The sequence below is a fragment of the Lutra lutra genome, chromosome 16, assembly GCF_902655055.1.
Source record: "Lutra lutra chromosome 16, mLutLut1.2, whole genome shotgun sequence".
NCBI lineage: Eukaryota > Metazoa > Chordata > Mammalia > Carnivora > Mustelidae > Lutra > Lutra lutra.
This window is the reverse complement of record NC_062293.1, coordinates 58,237,188-58,261,892: the sequence shown is the minus strand read 5'-3', so window position 1 is coordinate 58,261,892 and position 24,705 is coordinate 58,237,188. Positions and strand designations below refer to the sequence as shown.

General features: G+C 48.9%; 1 protein-coding gene across 5 annotated transcripts in view; it reads left to right on the top strand.

Moving 5' to 3' along the window:
* Positions 1 to 2,184: 2,184 nt before the first annotated feature.
* The window catches only part of NDEL1 (nudE neurodevelopment protein 1 like 1), a 52,532-nt gene continuing 30,011 nt past the window's right edge, over positions 2,185 to 24,705 (top strand). For 3 of the 5 annotated variants that reach the window (XR_007123441.1, XM_047707829.1, XM_047707830.1), the window contains exon 1: positions 18,344 to 18,476. The gene's annotated coding sequence lies outside the window, so the exon portion shown is untranslated. Of the gene's footprint in view, positions 2,252 to 18,323; positions 18,477 to 24,705 lie in introns of those variants that run through there. The other 2 variants (XM_047707828.1, XM_047707832.1) reach the window with 2 other exon arrangements.

The window sequence follows — 24,705 nt, the reverse complement described above, 5'->3', positions numbered from 1 at the left end:
CAGTGGATACCCCAGGAGGGCAAGAACTGAGAGAACCCCGGAGAGAGAGCTCAGCCAGGGCTGGGGCTCTTGGCCAGGATGCTTGGAGCAGAAACGTGGGCTCATACCTAAGTAAAGCCAGCAGGTGGCGCTCTAAAGACGCTCCGTTGCCCTCCAGACTTGCAGGGGGCCAAGATCTTGATCAAGCACCTAGAAGTGGAAAGTGAGGTATAGGGAACTTTAAGCCCTAACTTTTTTGCTCCATGCTTCCTTCAGAGGTGAAATCCCCAAGATCAAGAGCCCCGTGGGTTTTGTTTTTCCTATGATTGCTCTCCCTCTGGGTGCCTGTATAGCACATCTATTCACTTCACTTTGGATCACTGTGCGTCCAAAACTTTGATGAGCAAAACAATGATTTGGGTCTTTTGTGAAAATGCAAGTTCTGATTCAGTAGGACTGCAGTGGGGCCCGAGCTTCTGCATTTCTTTAAAGATTTTTTTTTTTTTTGACAGAGAGATAGATCACAAGTAGGCAAGAGGCAGTCAGAGAGAGAGGAGGAAGCAGGCTCCCCACTGAGCAGAGAGCCCGATGCGGGCCTCGATCCCAGGACCCTGGGATCATGACCTGAGCTGAAGGCAGAGGCTTTAACCCACTGAGCCACCCAGGCGCCCTCGAGCTTCTGCATTTCTAACCAGCTCCCTGGTGATGACTCGCACCCAGCGGCTCTCAGTCCCATTTCTAGGAGCAGGGGGAGGGCTCTGCCCCCAGAGCTTGCCAGCTTCCTGGAGTAAACTCTCACTGAAGTGTCTCCGGTACAAGTTAGACAGAGCGTGGGTCCCCTCGCTGGGGGACCTTGGGCAAGCTGTGTGACCTCTCGGGGTCTCAGTTTCCTGATCTGCAAAATGGGAAGGGGGCACCAGGCTGGCTCAGTGGGAAGAATGTGCAATTCTCGATCTCGAGGTTGTGAGTTCAAGCCCCACATTGTGTGTAGAGATTACTTAAAAGCAACAACTTAAGAAAAATGAGGAGAGTTACAGCCTCTACCTTAGAGAGTGGTTTGAAGGTTAAAGCAACATTTAATACGGTGCCTGGCACATAGTAGGCCTCAACAAGGCTTGGGGTGCACTTAAAGGAGAAGCCAGGAGGGCACCCTGGAGGAGTGGACAGAACAGCCTCGAAGAAGGTGCCATCCTCCGAAAAGGAGGCGGTCAGGGAGGTGAGGGCAGAGAGCCAGGAGGAGGGCAGGTCTCCTGATCAGGTGCCAAGACTAAGGATTGCTTTTGAGGGAGATTTGAGTTTGCAGCAGGCTAAGCATGGATCTTTCTGGAAATGGTGAGAGTGGGTGGGATCTGGGCTGCTAAGCATATCAAGTGTGGCTTGTTGCTGCATTTCACATCTTTAGGGATCTTAGGAGGTTGTGATCAGAGCTAAGAGGAGCCAAGGCTCACCCTGGCCCTGCCCTCATGCCAGGCTTTGCCAAAGCCCGTTTAGCCTCCCCCCACTGCAATGGGGTCCTCAGCCCAGGCTCCCATGTTTGCCTGCGTGCTCTAAACAGGGTAGTGTTTCCCCAGCTTCTTGAAGGCCCAAGCACATTTATGGACTAACTTCCAGTGTGCCGCTGAACGTTCCGGGGACACAGAGACACAGCCACGCAGCCTCCACCCTCCCTGGGTGACCCTGGGGAGGTCGCATGTCACCACTGGAAAGGAACGGTTCGTGCAGGAACTCACTGAAGCATCCACAGACCTGCGAGGCCGGTATCACCTCCATTTCATCGAGGGGGAAAAGGAGACCCCAAGCAGCTCGTTCCAGGTCTCCCAGCCATAAAAGGGGTGGGCGGTGGGCCCTCTGCCTTCAGTTCACGTGCAATGCCAGATTCTAGGCAGCTCCCGGCCTCGGTGACAGCTTTGCCCTTGCCCTTCCCCTCCAAATACAAGGACAGGGGCATACCCACACACAGTGACAGTGGGGAGCCTTGAACGCCTGGCTCAGGAGCCAGGACAGGACCCGATTTCTCTCTTCCCTTGCTCAGCACTGAAGGAATCGTTTCTCCACTCTAGCCGAGCGAGGAGGCTAGCGGGGTTGCCTCACCTCTAGATCACGGGGTCCCCTCCGCCTTCACAGCCAAACCCACTTCCTGTCCTTGTACCTCTTTTGTCATATGGTGATTCTCACATTTCCTGTTGACTTCTGCTTGGTTTCAGCTGGTTCAGGGCCAGCAACTGTGGGGGCTGCTGTTGGTCTGATCAGCGAACCCGGGACACAGGAGCAGGTACAATGGGATGGTGGCTGGGGGGGGGGGGGGTGGGTGTCTGATTGGATGTCTGGGCCAGGTGAGGGCCAGCCCGAGGCGCCCCAGAGCGGGAGGGCTCCTGGTGGTCTGTGGACCCTCTCTCTGTCCATGTGACTGGGGGCACCGTCAAAGGCTGAGGTCAGTTTTGTGAAGTTGGTTATGCTCCTGTGGGGGGAATACCAGACATTTGCGTTGGTGGTGTCGTCCCGAAACCCTGTGGTCTATCCCCATCTCCCCAAGATCCCATCACCCTGATTTGTCTTTCCTGGGTACCTGATAGCATTTTCCAGGCTTGCAGACAGGGTCTCTTGGGTTCAAACAGGTTTATCTCATGTGATGCTTAACATCGCACTGAGCTGACCAAGTTAGGAGATTGCCACCAGGAGTCCCAGTTCCTTGTCTCGTTCATGGGCAAGTCACTCCCCTCTGAACCTATTTTCTCATCTAGAACACGGCACTGTGTCTCTATTTTGAGGGACTTTTTGTGATGCTTAAGCAAGACAGTGATTATGAAAGTGTTTTGTAAACTATAAGATGGTATCTTTCAGAATTTGAGGTTACTTTTTTTTTTTATAAAGATTTTATTTATTTGTCAGAGAGAGAGGGAGAGAGAGCGAGCACAGGCAGACAGAATGGCAGGCAGAGGCAGAGGGAGAAGCAGGCTCCCCGCCAAGCAAGGAGCCCGATGTGGGACTCGATCCCAGGACGCTGGGATCATGACCTGAGCCGAAGGCAGCTGCTTAACCAACTGAGCCACCCAGGCGTCCCAGAATTTGAGGTTACTTTTATTTCATTTTCTAAATGGAACTCCACTTTTTTTTTTTTTCCTGGTATGATAGTTGATAGTTTCCCAATACAGAGAAAGTTCAAGTTTTTGCATGATTCCATCTGCGAAAATTACCATGGACCCTTTGCATATAGATTTCTAGACCTCAAAAAATGTTTTAAAAATGTATTGCGGTAAAATATACATAAAATTTACCTTTCTTAGGTCCACAGTTCAGGGACACCAAGTGTGTTCACGTTGTTGGATACCATCATCGCCCTCCGGTTCTAGAACTCTTATCGTCTTGCAAAACTGAAACTCTGTCCCCACTAAATACTGCGTCCCCCACTCTCCTTTTCCCCAGCTTCTGGAACCACCATTCTGCTTTCTGTTTCTGAGTTTGGTGACTCTAGACACCTCATATAGGGAGAATCACATGGTATTTCCCCCTTTCGTGGCTGGTTTATTTCACTCGGCATAAAGGTCTCAGGGTTCGTCCTGTTGTCACAATTGCCTTCCTTTTAAGGCTGAACACGATTCTGTTATGTGAATAGACCGCGTTCTGTTCTGCTGTCTGCACGTGGGTTGAACACTTGAATTTTCTCCACCTTCTGGCTATTACAACCCTGAGTTCAGCAATATCTGTGTGAGCTCCTGCTCTCAGTTCTTTTGAGTATATGTCCACAAGTGGAATCACCGGGATCATATGGCAATTCTATTTTTAATTTTTTGTGGAATTGTCTTACTTCGTACATAGCAACTGTGTCATTTGACAACCCTATGGTAGTGTGCGAGAGGTCCGATTTCTCTACATTCTTGCTGACACTTGCTACCTTCTGTGTTTCTGATTGTAGCCATCCTGATGGGCGTGCCCTGGTATCTTATTGCAATTTTGACCTGCATTTTCCTAGTAATCATTGGCGCGGAACATCATTCTGTGAGGCTTATTGGCCATTCGTATACTTCTTTGGAGAAACGTCTAATCGAGTCCTTCATGCATTTTTCAATCGAGTTGTTTGTTGTTGTTGAGTTGTAGGCGTTCTTTATATATTCTGGAAATCAACTAGACCTTTAAAACAAATATTTCTTATGTAAAACTCTGTCTTTTAACCCTTTTTTACTTGATAATATCATTTGAGTATCATCTCTGGTTAATTTATAAATATCTCCCTTCTCTTTCCTTTTTAAAAGATTTTATTTACTTATTTATTTGAGAGAGAGAGAGTACTTTTGTGTGTAAGAGCATAGTGGGAGGAGGAACAGAGGGAGAGGGAGAAGCGGGCTCCCCTCTGAGCAGGGAGCCTGACACAGGGCTTGATCCCAGGACCCCGGGATCATGACTTGAGCCAGAGGTAGACGCTTCACCATCCGGGTATCCTTACCTTGTCTTTCTTAACAGCTGGGTAGTATTTCAGTGTATAGGTATACAGAATTTATTGAACCAGTCTCCTACTGGTGGGTGTTTAGGCTGTTTTCAATGTATTGCTGTAATAAACAGTGCTCCAGTAAACATCACTGAATGCACGTCTTTGCATACTAGCACTATTATTTCCTTAGTATAAATCCTTACAAGTTTATTGCTGGGTGAAAAGTTATACATCTGTTTACAGTTTTGGTCCTTTTGTCTAAAATCCTCCAGTAAGTATCATACTTTTTATGTATTTCAAATTTCACATCCACTTTTATTAAAGCAACACAAAGCAACACAAAGAAAAATACCAATTCCCCATCCCATCTTCCCACTTCCAAGTTTTCTTTACCAGACACAAACACTTTTAACTATTTTAGTTGTTTCTAAAGTGACTGGATGGCTGTTTTTTTTTTCTATTTTAGTCATTATCTATCGACTTTTTATGAAAAGGAAGGATACATCACCCTATCTATAGTAATGCCCCCCCATCTTCCTGATACCTTCCTGATAACAAATTTTGGTTAAATCAGTGTTCATGTTTGTGTTACAAAAGTATGTTGAGCTGTAACTATGTAAGTATTGCTGAGCTCTCCACTTTACTATTATTCTTTCCTTCCTTTTGTCTAATTTTTTCCCCCGGAGTTGATGGTTGCCTCAGGTTTTCATTTTCTTAGCTTTCACACACATATCACTGTTTCCTCTCCGACAGGGCTTTTAAATTTCTCTCAATAGGATCAGACACATCAGATGATTTCCCAGTTCCCATCTTTATTTCATCTGTATATTTTATTTTATTTTAAAAAAGATTTTATTTATTTATTTGACAGACAGAGATCACAAGTATGCAGAGAGGCAGGCAGAGAGGGGGAAGCAGGCTCCCCGCTGAGCAGAGAGCCCAATTCAGGGCTCGATCCCAGGATCCTGAGATCATGACCTGAGCTGAAGTCAGAGGCTTTAACCCACTGAGCCACCCAGGTGCCCCTAAATGTTCATTTTTATGATCAAGGAACTAGAAGCTGATTGGAGGCTCTGGAGGGGGCAGGCGGAGTGTCTCACTGGCTGTTGGGCTTCTCTGTGACTACTCCAGATCAGGCCTATGGTTGGGAGACTCTCTAGATCCAGTTGGGTTCTGCGGAGAAAAACTCTCTGATCTCCTGCCTGGAGGGTACATGTCAGGCTGTAGGCATTCTGGGAGGCTGTCAGGAGAAGGAAGGTAGGATCTCTTCATTCCATACACAGCCTTTGAAGGATCTGCCCTCCCTCCATTCCCCTTCTTTTCGTAGTGTGGTGACTTAGCCTTGTCCTCTGGGGTGGCCCAGTGTGCCTTAGTCTGGAGCTTTTCTAAACACCCTCCTCCTGCTGGGGTGGGAGAGAGGTAAATACCTTGGCTTGACATTTGCCTGAGCTGTGAAGTGAGCCTCTAAAATGCTTTGTAAATATAGGGTAGTTTCAACAGATCTTCCTGTGTTTGGCCCCGCCCTGCCCTGCCTTCTGTCGCACCCAGCACCTCTGGCTCCTGAGCCCTTCTGGTCTGCGGGTGGAGACACCATGCTGCTTGCTTCTGGGGGACACTGAGTCTCCCTTCCAGCCTTCTCTGATCACCCCATCAGCGGCCACTCAGCGCTCAGCGATCTACTGTTCGTTTTACAAGATTCTGTTGACATCTCATGTCATTGTTGTCTTTCCTGCATTCCGTCCTCCTGGAGTTCTGCCTTTTAGAATTTTTTTTTAAAGATTTTATTTATTTATTTGACAGACAGAGATCACAAGTAGGCAGAGAGGCAGGCAGAGAGAGAGGGGGAAGCAGGCTCCCTGCTGAGCAGAGAGCCTGATGCGGGGCTCGATTCCAGGACCCTGAGATCATGACCTGAGCCGAAGGCAAAGGCTTAACCCACTGAGCCATCCAGGCGCCCCGTGCCTTTTAGAATTTTTGTCCCGTCTTTTTTTTTTAGTGGTGTTTCAAGAGGAAATGAGGATACAAGTACTCAACCCATCACGGTAGCTGCGGTGGTTGTCCTGCCGGTCCTCTGACCAGCGTCGTACAAACGCACTGACTTCCTCATACTGCTCATAGCACCGAGCAGCATCATTTATTTTAAACGTGGCTAATCTGATAGACAAGTTGTACGGCATTGTTATTCTAATTGACGTGTTCAAAACTCATTAATGATATGGCCGAATATCTTCCTACATGTTTATGGGCCATTTTTTTTTTTTTTTCTGCAAACGACTTATTTTTATCCATTGCTCATTTTTTGAGTGGGGTAGGAAAAGTGCTACATTGGGATAATGTGGCCAGCTCTGTAACGAGGCATAGGGTTGATCTCTTATTTTCTTGTATATTCAGTCTCAAAGCACAGGCTTCAGAGAACAGTGGATCTTAATAACTATGTCTACATTTTTTTAAAATTTTATTTATTTATTTATTTATTTATTTTTTTTAAAGATTTTATTTATTTATTTGACAGAGAGAAATCACAAGTAGGCAGAGAGGCAGGCAGAGAGAGAGAGGAGGAAGCAGGCTTCCCGCTGAGCAGAAAGCCCGATGTGGGGCTCGAACCCAGGACCTGGGATCATGACCTGAGCCGAAGGCAGCGGCTTAACCCACTGAGCCACCCAGGCGCCCCGATTTTATTTATTTATTTGACAGAGAGTGATCACAAGTAGATGGAGAGGCAGGCAGAGAGAGAGAGAGAGAGAGGGAAGCAGGCTTCTTGCCGAGCAGAGAGCCCGATGCGGGACTCGATCCCAGGACCCTGAGATCATGACCCGAGCCCAAGGCAGCGGCTTAACCCACTGAGCCACCCAGGCGCCCCTTATGTCTACATTTTTGCATGATTTTTTATTCCCTCCTTGGATTAAGAAAATAATCTGTAGGGGTGCCTAGGTGGCTCAGTTAATTAAGCATCTGACTCTTGATCTCAGCTCAGGTTTTGATCTCAGGGCAATAATAATGTCCTGATCTCAAGGCAATAAATTTAAGCAGCTCTATGCTGGGTGTGGAGCCTACTTAAAAAAAAAAAAAGAAAAGAAAAAAAAAAAAGAAAGTAATCTTTGTTCACCGCAGCATGTTTGGAAGACACAAACAAGCAGAAAAAGAAATATAAATCACCTTTTCAATCGTTACGTACCTGTGACAATAAGAGTCATTTTAATATGTATTCGTGCTTTCAATTTACTAATCGTAGTTCATCCTCCTATTATTATACACTGTTGCATGACATCATTATTGGCGGTAACATGGTATTCTGTTGCGTGGCTATGCGATCATTTATTGAGGCCGTACCCTACAGACCGACATCTTGGTTCTTTTGGATTAAAATCTTCATTAACAAGTTCCCCTTCAGATCACGACCCCATGTAACCTTGTTCCACTCTGTTATCTGCTTAGCAATCTCTTTTTTGGGGGGAGGGGAGAGGACAAAAGTCACACTTTAATCCGTTTCTGGTTAAATTGTTTACTAATTCCAAATCAGCGAAAACAGACTCCTCAGAAATTTTCTAGCACTTTCTGTATTTCTCTTTTCCCCCTCTGTGGTTTGGAGGAAGATGGAGAAAGGTCACTCTGGGGTTCTCCCTAGATTCCTCCACGACTTTCAACCCCGGGTGGAAAGGATGGAGGGCCAGAGCATCAGGGCAGAGGGATGTTTGTAAAGAGGAGGAAACAGAAGCAGATCGGGCAGGCGTCCAAAGAAGTCACCCCAGAAATACTAGCTTAAGTGCAAAAATCAGAAAGAATGAATTGTCCCTGAGTCTACCATTGACTGGGTGTCCTCTGGCAGGGGTCCCACCCTCCTTCCTCAGGTCAGGGGAATTCTAAGTTCCCTCGTGTCTTCCAAGGCGCTCTGAATACAGACTTTATCACCCCTGCCTTGTGACCTGGACAAGCTGCTTGACTTCTCTGAGACTTGGTTTTCTCATCTGTAAAGTGGGGACACGAAGAGCTACTTCATAGTGTTGTCGTGAACGGGTGTTTGGCAAGCACTTGCCCGAGCCCTGACCCACGCTAAGAATCCAATAAATGAAAGCTATTTTTATTGCGTGCCGATTGTTATGTAAGACGAGGATAATGATAGCATCCCACACCGTGTGCGCGGAAAAGGACTCTGCCTTCTCAAAAGTGGTTTTCAAAGCTCAGCCTGTTTGCTGGGACAGATGCCAAGGAGAGCCCAGGACAAAGTCACCACTGGCCACTGACCTTCCCTTTTGGTTCATTCTTCCCTGGGGCTTGGACGCTGTCCAGATGCGGGCCAAGTAAACATGCTACTGTTTAACACAGATAAGTGGGAGGCACGGGTGTGGGTCTGACAGGGGAAGCAATAGGAAACACCACTTTCTAAATATAAAATATCTGTGAGCGTAGCAGAGGGGACCTGAGCACCAGCTGGTACGAGTCGCCGGTGCAGGGATGCCGGGAGAGAAACTGACATGCTGTCAAGTTGTGCCCAGTGAGGACGGAGCCGGGGCTGCAGTTTTGCTCTTTGCCCCCGTGCATTCTTGGCCAAATTACCCTCTTCTGTAAAACCAGCAGGCTGGATTCTATTTTTGTCCCCCAAATGCTGGCCTTGGTACTCCTGGAGGCAATGCAGTGATGTTATCCGGGAACAGGCATGAACACTTGCCATCTTAATAGTTACGGATTTACTTGAACAGAATATTAGGGAAACTAAACTGGTGGTTCATTCCGGGAGTTCATGGATATGATCATTTAGGATGAGGCTAATGAAGGATGTAAGTCTATTAAAAAAACAAAGAAAAAAAGCAAACCAATTCAGGGGCGCCTGGGTGGCTTAGGTGGTCGAGCGTCCAATTCTTGATCCCGGCTCAGGTCTGGATCTCAGGGTCATGAGTTCGACCCCCGGGTGTGGAGCCTGCTTCAGAAAAAGGGAGGGAGTCAATTTAAAGAAAAGCTCAAAGATGATAAGGAGAAGTGGCAAATATTGTGACGAGGGTAGAATGAGAACATTAGATACGGTTGGCAGAATGATAAGCCCCGGAAGATGTCCACACCGTAATGCCCAGAGCCGTGAGTGTGTCCCCTTACGTGGCAAAAATGGCTTTGCAGAGGTGGATCAGGCTTTTTTTCTTTTTAAATTTTATTTATTTGACAGAGATCACAAGTAGGCAGAGAGAGAGAGGGAAGCAAGCAGCCTCCCTGCTGAGCAGAGAGCCCTACACAGGGCTCAATCCCAGGACCCTGGGATCACCACCTGAGCCAAAGGCAGAGGCTTTAACCCACTGAGCCACCCAGGCACCCCTGGTTAAGGTTTTTGAAATGGGGAGATTATTCTGGGATATCAGGGTGGGCTTCATGTATGGAAAGGGTCCTCCTGAGAGGAAGGCAGGGTGTCAAAGTCAGACCGAGCAATCTGACACCAGTAGGGCTGCTGCAGAGAGGTGGCTCGAGAGCTAGGAGCCCTGAAGCCACTAGCAGCTAGAAGGGGCAAGGAGCCTCCTGCAGGAACCAGCCCTGCCAACACCTTGGTTGGGTCCCTGTGAGTCTCATTTTGGACACCTGACCTCTAGAACCGGAGGAAGATACCCTGGTGTTGTCTTAAGCCACTCAGGGGGTGGTGATGTGCTACAGCGGCCCCAGCAGACCAACACGAGGGATTTTAGATGCCCTTGGAAGTGGTCCATTCTGCAAGCTCAGGGATTCCCCAGGGCAGAGCAAAGCAGCTCAGCCAAGGGTAAGACAGTCCTCTGTCACCTGCCCTCACCCACCCACCGAGGAGGGGCCTGACCTTGCCATGACTGTAGAGCAAGCTGACCCTGTAGAGACAGGGACCTCAGCTCTCCCTGCAAGGGTGCTCGGCACCCAGAGGGCAGGACGGGTCCGGACTCATAGGGCTGCTAACAAGCTGCTCTTTTTACAGAGGAAGAAAAGGAGATGCAGAGAAGGGAAGTGATGGGCAAAATCCCCTGTTGATGGGGCCCAATGTGGCTGAGAAGAAATTCCTAAGGCGGTGGGAGGGAAGGGCTCCCTGGGGCGGAGGCTGACTGCGCCCTCACACCAGGGTGGGGAGCCCTGAGAAGGGGCGTGGCTCTGGCTGGGGGTGGAGGGTGGGTCCTGCCTCCCTTTGATCACCTCATCTGTGTGTCTGGGCCTCCTGCTCTCACAGGGCTGCCTTTAATATCTTTCTATCATGGTCTTCACAACTGTGCTGCCAACACAGGACTTTTGAAAATCTTTGAAACAACAACAGGCTTGGAGAAAGGGCTTTCCTGCTCCCCTTCCTGTCAGTCCTCCCTGGGGTCCTGCCACCGGCACTTAAATCAATGCCTGCTCCCCTCCAAAGGGATGCGTATTTCCTTTGTATGGAAGGGGCATTTCTGCCGTGATTGACATGAACCCTGGGCTGTTTTTCGTTTCTGCACTTCAGCCTTTTATGAGTCAAAACTGGCCTCCGTGGAACATACAGTCCTAGAAAAAGCCCAATCCAATTTTGAGCAGAAATTGTTTCTCATGCACAGCCCACAAAACCCTCCTCTGTCATTTTCCAAGTGGACGTTGGGACCGACCCATGCTGTATTATACGGTGTAGGAATTGGCAAAGGCTTATGGGCAATTTCCTCCAAGGTCCCCTGGACTCAGGCTAAGTTTGTGAGCCCCTATTAGGTTATGATTATAAATGGTCAGGGTACGGCGCCCCTTAATGAATCAATGGTCTCCACATGTGTGGACCCCCTCCCCCACCGAAAAGCAATCCCCACTTTCCAAGTTAGCTATAGTTGATGTCCAAGGTAGTGACACCCAGCCCCCCACCCCCACTTTCTTGCTGTTCTCTTTGGAGAACGCTTTTGATTAGGAGCGAGCTGACTATGATGTATGTTAGTCACCTTGTAATTTTAAAATTTGTCAGCGACTGCTGCTTGCTCATTCTGTTTCATTGGAGAGGTCTTTACTGGAGTTCTGAACGATAAAAGCGATTTGATGAAAGGAAGGAAAACGAGGGGCGCCAGGTGGCTCAGTGGGTTAAGCATCCGACTCTTGATTTCGGCTTGGGTTGTGATCTCGGCGTCATGAGATCGAGCCCCGTGAAGGGCTCCATGCTCAGCAAGGAGTTTGCCTGAGATTCTCTCTCTTCGTGTCCCTCTGCTCCTCCTGCCGCTTGTGCACGTGCTCTCTCTCAAATAAATAAAATCTTCAAAAAATATTTTAAAAAGAGGAAGGAGCAGCTGAGAGCCAGGGAAATATCTCAGAACTTAAAAACATTCAATGCAAGGCATTTGTTCATTCTCCATGTCAGGTGCTGCCCTCCGTGCTCCCCAAAATACAAAATATTGAAACGTCCTGGACTCTTTGTTTCTTCTCAGTACTTAACACTACTGGACGGGCTAACATTTCCTTCTTTTCTGTTTCCTTTCTTCTCTGCGAGCTCGTGTCATTAACTGCTCTGTTCCTGGAGCCTAGAACAGGGCGGGCACTCAAGGCGATTTGTTGAACACCTGCATGAATGGTCGTTCAGTCCTATATGTCTGGTAATGGGATTTTGCCTGAAATTGCCCGATATGCCCAGCTCAGCTCGGAAGAAACGCTCCATCTCTTTCCAGCCTTGTCATTTCATCAGAAGGGTTTGGGGGTGAGTAAAACCGGTGTCACCTTGTCTCCGTGAAGGTATGGAGCAGATCTTGCTTTGGTCTGGGGACAGTCACGCTGTTGATGTAGGTGTGATGGCAACAGCCCGTGAGGTTGCCAGGTGTTAACCAAGCCAACAATTAATAGTGCGGAGCCTTCCTTTCCTGGGGAGGCGGCTGTCACTCCGGGGTGTGGGTAGTGACACAAGGGGCTGGCTGGGAGCCAGGGCTGACAGGGAAGACAGAAACTTGGGGGAGTGGAGGCTCTGAAGCCAGGAACACCACGAGGCTGCAGATAGTTCCAGAACGGGAGGAAGCCCACAGCTGAGGTGGGTTGCTGGGGAGGAAATTGGGGCAACTCCAAGATTCATGGGAGTGCGGCCATGTGTCAGTTTCCATTAATAGGAAGGGGGCAAAGTCTGAGCAAAGAGTCTTAAGCCTCAGTTTACCCCCCGGATAAGGACAAGGGGGGGCCCTTTCCTCCCAGGTACGAGAGCAGCACTCTGACAGGGAGGCCTGTGATGGCTTTAGCTTGACTTGTCCTTGTTCTCGCCTGCGAGGGCTACTTCTCAGCAAGCTACACCCCAGTCCTGCCATGGAAGGGTCTAGAAGCTGGCAGCGTTCTCAGATAGACACGGCAGGAAGGGAAGGGACAGCAAGGAGGTCTGGACCCTTCTGGGTCATCATACCTGGCTCCTGGCTCTCTGTTGACTTGCAGACCGCGGGAGTTTGGGGATGGAGAGGACAGAGAATCTGACAGGAGAGCGGGGTTTAGAAGGCATCGAATAGCTTTGAGCAGTTTGCCGCGCTCGGTTTGATCAAAGAGCCATTGAGCAGGCAACACAGACATCTAATGGAGCTCACCATCTCTTTGGGGTGGCGCTGGGTTACCCCCGCTCAGCTGTTCACAGCCGTCTGGCTCAGGGGTCAGGGACCAAGCAGCAGGGGGTATTTTTTAAAATATAATTTTTATTTTCTTATTAACATATAGTGTATTATACTGTGGGTGTTTTGGAATCAGACACGAACTGGCTACCATTCTTTATCCTACAAGGGGGGAATTTATCATCTGGTTGGAGGCTAGGCATTCTGTAGACCATGCAGCAAGCCCTTTACCCAACTGATTTATCGAACGCCCACTCTATGTCGGGCACTGTGATGGGAAGTAGGATGAGCTTCTCTGTGTGAGGCACTGGTACATATTATCATGTTCTTAATTTCACATCTCTCTTGCATTTTACGTAGCAGCCTTTATCATAAGAGTCCTGACAATTTTATGGAGGAAGACAGTCGCTCCTGCGACAAAGCCTGATACTCAGGGAAAGCTCTTGCCATATCTTATCCTCTTGCTCTGGGCAGATTCCTTCCTTTCTAAGATTTTATTTATTTATTCGACAGACAGAGAGCACAAGCAGGCAGAGCAGCAGCCAGAGAGGGAGGGAGAAGCAGGCTCTCCGCTGAGCGGGGAGCCCGATGTGGGGCTCGATCCCAGGACCCTGGGGTCACGACCTGAGCCGAAGGCAACTGCTTAACCCACTGAGCCATCCAGGTGTCCCTCTGGGCAGGTTTCTTCCTAGCATCTATCATGACTGGACAGAAAGACATTTATTTGTCTATTGGCTTTTCATCTGTCTTCCCCATTAGAAGATAAGCTCTACGGGGGTGGGGTGCTGTGACTGTGACGCACTTGAATCCCCAAGTTCAAGAACGGTGCCTAGAACCGAGCAAGTGCTAAACTCACAGCTGGTGAATGAAAGACTTCCTTCTCTCTAGAAAACCACTTCTGACCTCAAGGTCCCAGAGCATAATTTTATCCCTGCCAAGAATAATTTTTAAATTAAAATTCCTATTTTATTATAACTATTCTTTCTTATTTTAAAAATTTTATTTATTTATTAGAGAGAGAGTGAGCGAGAGAGAGCACACAAGCAGGGGGAGGGGCAGAAGCAGTCTCCCCGCTGAGCAGGGAAGCCAATGCAGGGCTCCATGCCTGGACCCTGGGCTCATAACCCAAGCCAAAGGCAGATGCTTCACTGACTGAGCCACCCAGGCGTCTCATGACTATGCTTTTTTTTTTTTTTTTTAAAGATTTTTATTTATTTATTTGACAGAGAGAAATCACAAGTAAGCAGAGAGGCAGTCAGAGAGAGAGGAGGAAGCAGGCTCCCTGCTGAGCAGAAAGCCCGATGTGGGGCTCGAACCCAGGACCTGGGATCATGACCTGAGCCGAAGGCAGCGGCTTAACCCACTGAGCCACCCAGGCGCCCCATGACTATGCTTTTTTAATACAAAGCAAAAGATGTTGCATTGGGGATCGTGGATGGTATAGTCGGGGTTTAAGATTTCGGGTACAGAAAAGCCATAATTCCCCATGACCTGAATTCCAGGTCCTTTGTCACCCAGCGTCACCTAAGTTCAGCCTTTCAGACTAGTGAAAATCTCTCTATATCGTATTTTTCCTCATCATTTGGGGCATTTTCCAAAAAGTACTGCTAGTTTTGCGTTTGGAGTCATAGCCACCAAATGACGGATTCTTTCACTTTTAATTGAAGCACATTTATTTATTATTATTATTTTTTAAGGATTTTATTTATTTATTTATTTAACAGAGAGAGAGAGATTACAAGCAGGCAGAGAGGCAGGCAGAGAGAGAGGGAAGCAGGCTCCCTGCTGAGCAGAGAGCCCAACTTGGGGCTCAATCCCAGGACCCTGAGACCATGACCTGAGCCGAAGGCAGAGGCTTTAACCCACCGAGCCACCCAGGCGCCCCTGAAACACGTTTAACTGACCGTTTGCTGAAGGCCCGTTGCTGGGGAATAGTGGGACAGTCAATATTATCCCAGTGCTCAGTGAGATTTGGTTTTTTTGTGGGGAGCCTAGACACCTCCACTATCAAAAGGCCATGTTCAGTACCAAAAGGCCATGTTCAGTAAGTCTCCTGTGAACTATGTGGGGTTCTGCTTGAACTCAGAGGAAGGAGCACTCATTTGGGGGCGTTAGGTATCAGGGAAGGCTTCCTGGAGGAGGTAGCATATGAATGAGATTTCAAAAGGCAGAGAGGAAGGTGGGCTGGCCGGGCGCAGGGAGCAGGTGTGGGAGTCAGTAAGAGGCCCAGAGAGGAAGGGAACTGGTAGGGGACATAGTGGAAGGTCCGGCCAGACCCAGATTGGTGAACTGTAGGAAGTAGACTGTGGAAATGTGTTGGAGTTGCTTTGGCAGGACCTCGAATGCTAGGTTTTGTAGTTTGTACATTATCACAAAGGCAACAGGATGCCAAAACAACTTTTGGAGCCAGTGATGCTCTGTACACAGAGGGATTTTGGGAAGGTTATCCTGATGGTGGTGTGGTCTGCTGGGCTGGGACCAGGAGGAAATTCAGGGAGAGAAGTTTGGAAAGGGAGGGACAGAGAGATAGGAGACTCTGAACTGGGGAGATCCAGGAGGAAAATACTGGGAAAATGGATTTGAGAGAGTTTATGATGGGAGGGTCTCTTGGGTTCGGTGACCTTCTAGAGTGAAATGAAAGCTGGGGGAAGGAGATAATTAAGGGTGACTTGAGGAGGCTTTTGTGCCTTAGTAACCAGGGGAGTGACAGCATCTTTGCCAGAAACATGGAAGTCATTTTGGAAATTTCAACTGGGGCAAAAGGAAGATTTGTTTGGGGTTCATACATGAGTTGGAGGTGGTGGTGGGACCCCTGGTGGAGGTATCCAGCAAGACTCTAGTGACCAGCCAGCCTTTGGGGGGTCCCTTGGCCAGCCTGGGTACAGGAGATCTATGCCCCTAGAGTTCGGCAGAAAATACTGGCCACAAAAGATGCAAGGCTGAATCAAACCTTTGCTTATGAGGTCTCTGCTCGCCTGTTTCAACAGAGGGTTCCATGGGCCCCACATCCCCTTGGAGTTTTCAAGTCAGGCTTGTGTGCACTGTGTCACCTTCCATGTGTGATGTGGCTGGAGTCCTGCGTTCTTATTAGCTTGCATTTACATTAGAGTCCAGACTTCTCGTAAGGCAGCTGGTCAACCCCTACCTCCCAGTGGAGACTGGCCTCTGTTTCCCAAGTCTCTGAGTTTGTGCCAGGAAAGGTGGGATGCTTGTGCCTGCTCTCAGGGACTGTGATATTGACCTCTTTGGCTAGATCCATTCCTCATGGAAGCAGAGGGTGTAGTAACCTCTCTCATCTTTGTTAAGTTCGCAAAGCCGATTTTGCAACTTTTGTTTCCCTTAGAGGCTGCTTTCAGGTCCCAATTCCACTTTACTCCCCCCAGACGGGCAGGGAGCAGGGCAAAGGCTGTTCACTGTTACTTGGGAGAAAGCACAACAGTGCAGAGGAAGGAAATCAGTCAAGGGCTTTGCTATTATTAACAGACTTGCCAGGCAAAGCCCATTCATTGAGATGGGGTCAATGCATGGAGTCCAGACTGGGTAGGGGGTGTGGTGGGGCCTGGAAGATGACGCCAGCATTTTGTGCAGGGCTTGCCCTGCCATTAGGTGACTCAGTGTATTTCCCAGGACTTCAGCCAGGAGGCGGGGACAAGAGTTGCAGACTTTGTTTTTTCCTTTGGGCTGGGACTGCTGGGTCTTGGCAGGAGGTCCACAGGAAGACCTCCCTGCCTAATTACCTATCTGTCTGTGATCTCATCTAACAGAGCACAGCTTCCTGCCAGGGAAGCAGAGCCCCAGATCCGGAAAGAGCTTCTACAGTGTCCCCCAGGTCATGGGCTTGGACAAAGACCTGCTTGGGTTAAAATTCCAGCTCCTCGGGGCCTCGGTTTTGCAAAAGTGTATTACTCGAGGTAATAATTGTGGCCTCACAAGCTGCTTGTGAGGACTGAGGGAGGTAATTTATTTAATGCACTTAGCATGGTGCTCTAGCCCCCAAATATTGTTAATATTAATTAAATTAAATAAAATTATTTATAGACCCCCTGAGTCACAGTATAGTAGTGGTGAATAGCGTGATTTCTGGAATTAAACCATCCAGACTAGCTGGATTTGGATCGTGAGTCCTTTTTTCTAGTTGATTGACCTTGGGCAACATTATTTTGCTGACTCAGTTTCCTCAATTTCCCAGGGTCGTTTCATAGATTAAATTATGCAAACCGAGCATTTCCCGTAATTGCCAGTGCCTACAGATGGCACAACAAAAGGGCACTTCTCTTACTGTCATTATCATGATCTTTCCAACCCTCTGTCTTTCAGAGTCTAGCTCGAGGTGCCATCCTTCCCGCAAACACCGTTCATCATGTCTCCAATTTTTATTGATTTGGACACCTATTACAATTCATTTTGCATTGTTCCCATATAGGTCTATTTCCTTAAAAACGTGACTGAACCTCCCAACCTCACCTTGTTTTCACCTTGAAGCCTGTCTTTCACATGATTATCGCGTCCAAAACCCCCACAGACCCAATCCCGAGAGCGCTGACATCAGGGGTAATTACACGGCACATTGTGCACTCAAAGTTCCCAGAGTTGTTTTTTAAAACAGCTCCGTTCTAGCTTCCGCTCCCCAAGCCGTTGCTCAGCCTCATCTCCCCCCTTTCTGAGCTGAGCACCCCTCGGCCCTCTTCCCTCCCAAGTCACCTAGGAGGCCAGGCTTCAGGGGCCCCTGTATCGATACACCCCCAAATAAATGTACGCTCAGATATGCAAAATATGTAAGTGGATGTTACTTGTATTCCCCCCAGCGAATCCATTCATTCTGATCAACAAGTATTTGAGCGCCCACTTAGTGTGCAAGCTCCCGGTGGGAACGAGAAAGACCTGGGGGGGGGGTCCTGCTCTCCGGGCATTTACAGTCTGCGGGGGAAGACAAGTCCGGGCACACAGTGCCAGCCGGAGGGAGAGCGCGAACAGCACGCAGATCCCCGTGGGAGTGACGAGGGGGACGGGGATACCCCTGTTACTCTGCAGGGTGCTCGGGGGTGTGCTACGGGGTGAGATCAGACCCGAGAGTCGCGTTACGAACGGGCGCCCGGGCACACGGACACTCGAAGGACCTCGGTGGCTGAAAAACGCGGAGGCTAGAGGGTGTCACTCCCGCACCCCCCTCCTTGGGGCGTCACTTTCCGGACCCGCTCAGCTGTTTTGGGGGAGCCGCGGCGACTGAGGGCGCCTGCGCAGAGGCCGCCGCCATCCTGACGTCAGCGCGCCGGGCCCGGCCCGCCCCCCTCCCCTCGCGTGACGCCATCCCGGCCGCAGCCCCGCCCCGGCCGCGCGCGCGCTCGCGCGCACGCTCCGGGCCCCGCCCCCGTGCGTCACAGAATGGCCTCGGACACCGAGGCGGCCCCTGACGTGTCGGGGAGGAGCCGGGCGCCGAGGTGCGCGGAGTGGAGCTCTGGGCTGCGGAGGGGAGCCGAGCCGAGTGGCTGGGCGGGCCTGGCCAGGCCAGCGGAGCGGAGACGTCGGTCGAGCGGCGGCGAACATGCGCTTTTGACACATTGAAGGTGAGCGGGCGGTGCGGGGCCGCTCCCGAGGGGGCCGGGCCGGGTGGCGGCGCCGAGGCCTGTCCCCGGGGGAGCCCGCCGCGCCCGTGGGCCGGGTGCGAGGCCCCACCGGGCCGAGTCGGGCCCGGGCTCTGGGGGCGGCCGGCCCCGGGCGACTGTTCCAACCGCTCTAACTGCCCCCCGCAACCCCTGCCCGCCCCGGTCCGAGGTGTGGTCCAGGGAGGGGGTGGCCGGGGCCGGGACGAGGGGTGCGCGGACGCAGGCCGGGACGTGGCACCGCGAGCCGGGGCGCTGGTGGCCGCGGCGCGCCCAGCCCTCCCCCGCCTCCCCCCGAGCGCCCTGGGCGGGCAGGCTGTCGGCCGGCTCGGATTCCCAGGTCCCGGGGCCTCTCCGAGCGGGGGGCGGCAGCGGCCCACGTCGGGCTTCGTTGGCATCCCCGTGACTCCCCGTCCCTCCTGGAGTTCGCAGAAGTGTCCCCAGACGGGTTCGGGTTGCCTGTCTGCTAGCCTTTTTTTTTTTTCTTTCCTTCCTTTTTTTTTTTTTTGGCTGGTAAGCAACGAAGTCACCTTTTAAGTTTTGCCGAGGCAGTGCGGGTTCCTTCGGTGTTGATAATTACATTCTAATTCGGCAGCACCTTGACGCGTCCCAGAACGCTGCTTGCTGTCTCGGGAGCCTCATCTCCCTGGGTGGTGCCTGATTCTGTTACCTCCATTGCACGGATGGGGAAGTTGAGCCCAGCTGGGGTGGGTGGGAGGAGGAAGTGATCTACGCCGCAGTTTGGATTCCACCAGTTGGTGAGTGGCTTCGTTTGGATCAGAATTTATGGCTCTAGCCTCGACGTTACGGTGTGTGTGTGTGTGTGTGTGTGTGTGAGATTTTTATACCCTTCTCAGCTAGAAAGCACAGCAGAAAATTTGGCTTGCTGAAAATATGTCAGAAGCTAGTAGGAAGAAGATGCATTCGAGTATTTTTGAGCAGACTTACTCAGGATAAGAACTGCTACTGGGGCGGGGGTAGGGTGGGGGGAATGCCTGGGTGGCTCAGACGGTTAAGTGTCTGCCTTTGGCTCAGGTCGTGATCCCAGAGTCCTGGAATCGAATCCCGCATTGGGCTTCCTGCTCATCCGAGGCTCTGCTTCTCCCTCTCCCTCTGCCACTCCCCCTGCTTGTGCTCTCTCTCAAATAAATAAATATCTAAAACAAAAAAACAAAAAACTGATACTGGGTCGTTAAGAAAATCGTTCTCTGTCTGAAATGTTCATGGGTCGCTGGTAATTGTTCTGTCTGATGAACTGTGTTGCTCTTAATCCACTTCTGAAATAGGGTAATGGCTTTGCTAAATCGTGCAGCACTAAGTCATGGGTTGAAGAGAAGTAACGGGGAGAGGAGGAAGATAGCTCTTCTGAATTTTTTTTTAAGATTTTATTTATTTATTTGACAGAGATCCCAAGTAGGCAGAGAGGCAGGCAGAGAGAGAGAGGGAAGCAGGCTTCCCACCAAGCAGAGAACTGGATGTGAGGCTCCGTCCCAGGACCCCGAGATCACGACCTGAGCCGAAGCAGAGGCTCAACCCACTGAGCCACCCAGGCGCCCCAGCTCTTCTGAATTTTTATTAAAACTAATATTTAAAACTGAGAGATTAGAAGTAAAAAAGAAAACCTTGGGCTGGCCCTGGTTAGAGGCTGACCTGGTCCGCACAGCAGTTGCTAAATCTTACGAAGCTATTCTTTTGCAGTTCGGTGTAGACTTGTTAAATAAATTGAAGTTGGATAAGGGACATTCAGAATAAGTGGAAACCTCAGTAAAAACTTAGATCTGCCTTTCATGACATCTGCAAAACTTGTTTTTATTCTCAATTTTTTTTTTAAAGATTTTATTTATTTAACAGAGATCACAAGAAGGCAGAGAGGCAGGCAGAGAGAGAGGGAAGCAGGCTCTCTGCTGAGCAGGGAGCCTGATACGGGGCTCTCCTGAGACCCTGGGATCGTGACCTGATTTGAAGGCAGAGGCTTTAACCCACTGAGCCACCCAGGTGCCCCGGGAGATCGTATTTATGATCAGCTTTGAAAAGGAAAGAATTCTGTAAATGTCACCTTTGGGAGAGGTAGATTTTGGTTCAAAGGCACGTATCACCTACAGTGAGTTCCAGAAGAACTCTCTCAGTCTCATTAGTCGATACTACAACTTTTAATAGAATGGCAATATCATAGGAGATGGATATTGCACTAAAAGTAGCTTCTGGGTAAGTGTAGCATTTTGGACAGGCTGTTTTACACCCAGATGAGTTGATTTGTCAGTTGCTGACCATCTGAAGGTCACGTACAGTGTGATAATGCCCCATGTAGAAGTTGTCGTACTTTTGAGATCCATCCTCCCATCTGTATGAGACATGGGATGGAGGGAAGGTTTGGGTAGCAGGGGAGAGTACATAATTATCTGCTTTTATTTCAGCCTCATAAGATTATCGATGTATCATTAAAGCTTTTTTAAAAAAAAATTTTGAGCAGTGAATTTTTCCATATTGGCTAACTTTCTGTAGCCTTAGTATCTCCAGTTACATAGTTTCAAATAACACAGTGAACACATCCTCCCACTGTAACCTGAAGCAAACTGAACAGACTGTCTTTACAGGCCGGAGAAGGTCTTTTGAATATCTGCAGTGGTGGCAAATTTTGGTCATTTGTAAAAATTCTGATATTTGGAAAGGGTATCCCTTTATTTATTTATTATTATTATTTTTAAAGGTTTTATTTATTTATTTGACAGAGATTACAAGTAGGCAGAGAGACAGGCGGTGGGGGGATGCAGAAGCAGGCTTCCTGCTGAGCAGAGAGCCCGATGTGGGACTCGATCCCAGGACCCTGGGACTACGACCCGAGCCGAAGGCAGCGGCCTAACTGACTGAGCCACCCAGGTGCCCCAAGGGTATTTCTTTTTAATTTTTATTATTTTTTAAGATTATTTATTTATTTATTTGACAGAGAGAGAGATCACAAGTAGGCAGAGAGGCAGGCAAAGAGAGGGGAAGCAGGCTTCCCGCTGAGCAGGGAGCCCGATGCGATGCGGGGCTCAATCCCAGCACTCCAGGATCATGACCTGAGCGGAAGGCAGAGGTTTAACCCACGGAGCCACCCTGGCACCCCTGGAAAGGGTATTTCTGATGAATAAAATCAGAGTGATAAAGTTGGATAAAGCAGTCAGGAAGCAGTAAGAATGAGGTGTGACCACAAAGAAATAACTTTTTTTTCCCCCGTTTTTAATTTTGTTCTTCAGGGCTATTCCAAAAGAGGTTTTAAAGATTTTATTTATTTATTTGAGAGAGAGACAGTGAGAGAGAGCATGAGCTAGGAGAAGGTCAGAGGGAGAAGCAGACTCCCCATGGAGCTGGGAGCCTGATGTGGGACTCGATCCCGGGATTCCGGGATCATGACCTGAGCTGAAGGCAGTCGTCCAACCAACTGAGCCACCCAGGCGTCCCCCAAAAGAGGTTTTAAAAAGTGTTTTCAGGAATGGTGGTATCATGGGACTACGTGTATAGCTTCTGGAAGAGATTGAGGGATCGTTTGTAGGTTATAAATGCCGAAGTACATTTATTTTGCAGTCATACTTAAGAGATTCACTGCTGAACTATTTTTTTTTCACAATTTAATAAAATTTATGCTGCATATACTATGTGCCAGGCTCTGTACTAAGTACTTTACAAATACTTATTCCCCTAATCTTCCCTTAATCTTCATAACAGCCCTATTTTAATTATTATCCCCATTGGGCAGGTGAGGAAGGGGGGGCACAGAGTGGTTGAGTAACCTGCCCAAGGTTATCCAGCTAGTGAATAGAGGAGTCTGACTCCAGGGTCAGGGCTCTGCACTACTACGCTGTGTTGCTTCTACCCCTTGTTTCCAGGCTGAATGTCTTTAATTGGTTTCTTCTGGGAAAGATGGTCATTTTAGTAAAAGGTTTCAGTTGTAAATTATACTGTTTACGGGACCAATAAACAGGTTGTAAAAGTAGCCTGTTAATTGGAAAAATTGGCGTCAACATTCACTTTGCGTAAGATTCAGCAAGAAAATAGGAGATGCACGTGTAAAATAAAAACACACTAATAAGTGGTTTTGCTACTGTTACTTGGCACTGAACTAAGGAGTTGGATAGGCAGGACACAAGAAATGGAGTTGGATACTGAAAAAGCCTCTCAGGAAACTCTGTTTATAACCCAAGTCATCAGGGAATGCTGATGGCAATATCGGTGATTGTGTTAAGAATGTGGCCGCATTTAAGCAACAAAAATCAGGAATAAATGGATACTTTATAGGACACCCAGAAGTGTAAACAGATTCCTTGGGGAACACAACTTAGAGCGGCCTCACCCAGGAAAGTTTCACATTGGGCATGTGCATGATAAGCTGGAGGCAGTCCTGCTACAGATAGAGTTTGTTTGTAGAAGGATTGGCTCCATGTTAAATACATTCAAATAAATATTAGGTGCAAGGACGGCATCTGATAGTCATGAACTTCCGTTAAGGACTCTGGGCCATGGACCACATGATCCCCCAGGAGCAGTTGCTGCCTAGTAACAGGAAGAGCCCTGAAAACTTCACAAGTATCCTACCTGTGAAGAAAATGTTGAAATACCGAAGAGGCTTGAGTCACCCAATTCCAGAAAGGCATACATGTCACCTAGACAAGGTGCAAAGCATGACAGTGACATCCCTGTGGGACCAAGATGGCTGCCAGGTGACTGTAAGCTACAAAGTATATAATCAGCAAATTAAGAATTTTCGACTTAAGATACTTAATTTAAAAATGTATGTAAAGGTCAGGACCTTCTTATACTGTGTTTTCATTTCTCTGGAATTTTCACTTGCTTTTTTCCAAGATTTTATTTTTAAGTAATCTCTATCCCTAACAGGGGCTTGAACTCACCACCCTGAGATCAGCAATCACACAGCCTCCTGACTGAGCCAGCCAGGTGTCCCCCTTGTGCATTTTTTTTTTTTTAAAGATTTTATTTATTTATTTGACAGAGAGATCACAAGCAGGCAGAGAGGCAGGCAGAGAGAGAGGAGGAAGCAGGCTCCCTGCCGAGCAGAGAGCCCGATGCGGGGCTCGATCCCAGGACTCTGAGATCATGACCTGAGCCGAAGGCAGCGGCTTAACCCACTGAGCCACCCAGGCGCCACCCCCCCCCCCCCTTGTGCTTTCATCACAAGCTCAGATGGATCTCGCTTCCCAGGCTGCCTGTGACACGGGACTCCTCGTTTCCCCTGGAGCCACCCATGTGGCTGAGCGGGGGCCTGGCTTCATCTGGGGCCTTATCTTCCTCGCAGTCCTGAGTTGGAGCCGCTGTTCCTTGCACCTGGTGCTGCCCTGGTGTGGTTTTCTCTGCCTTGTGTAACTGTCTCAGGAAGTGTGTGGGAGGTCATCCTCCTGAGTTCTTGCAGGAGAAAAAAATTCTCTCATTGTCTGGATTACCTGTTTCCGCTCAGTTCAGTAGCTCCTAGGATTTTCTTGTGTTCCTGGGTCTTCTCATTTGTCTGGTGCTTCTCGGTTGTCCATTTCTATTAGAGACCGAAGGGCTGGACAGTGATTATTTTAGATAGCAAGTGTGTGGCTGTGGCTCTCAGGCTCTGCCCAGCGAGTCCCCTCTACCCCCCGTTCTTTGGGGCGGAGCCTGTTTGGAGCTTGTATGGGGCTGTGGACGTGGCCTGGCGTGCGTCAGACTGGCCATGTCTAACAGGCAGTGGTGGGTCTTACAGGCCTGATGGAGTACGTGGTGGTGCCCTGTGAGGCAGAAATAAACTGCTCACAAGTGTTTTTTTGCTTCCACTATTCCCGAAATAGGAATTTACGTCTTCATAAAGGAAAGCAGTACTTTAGAAAGTAGAGAGGGACTAATGAGAGGAAGAGTATAAGTCATTTCAAACATTTGTTGAATTTCTCCCATGTTCCCTTAAATAAGACACTGGTTCTGCCCTCAAGGAACCAGCTGGAGAGACTTCCCTTTCATTAAAAAAAATATTTCTTATTTGAGGGAAAGTAAGTAGCAATGAACTTTGCTGCTTGCGTGCCTGTGATCTTCGTAACATTTTACAAAGCCATAATTTATTGGAGTGTGTGTATCAGCATCTGAATATTTGAACTGCTCATCGATACGTGGTTGCCAGTGTTTGATACGTGGTTGCCAGTGTTCACAGGATGAGTGGAGGACCTGTACCCATGAGGTTCTTCAG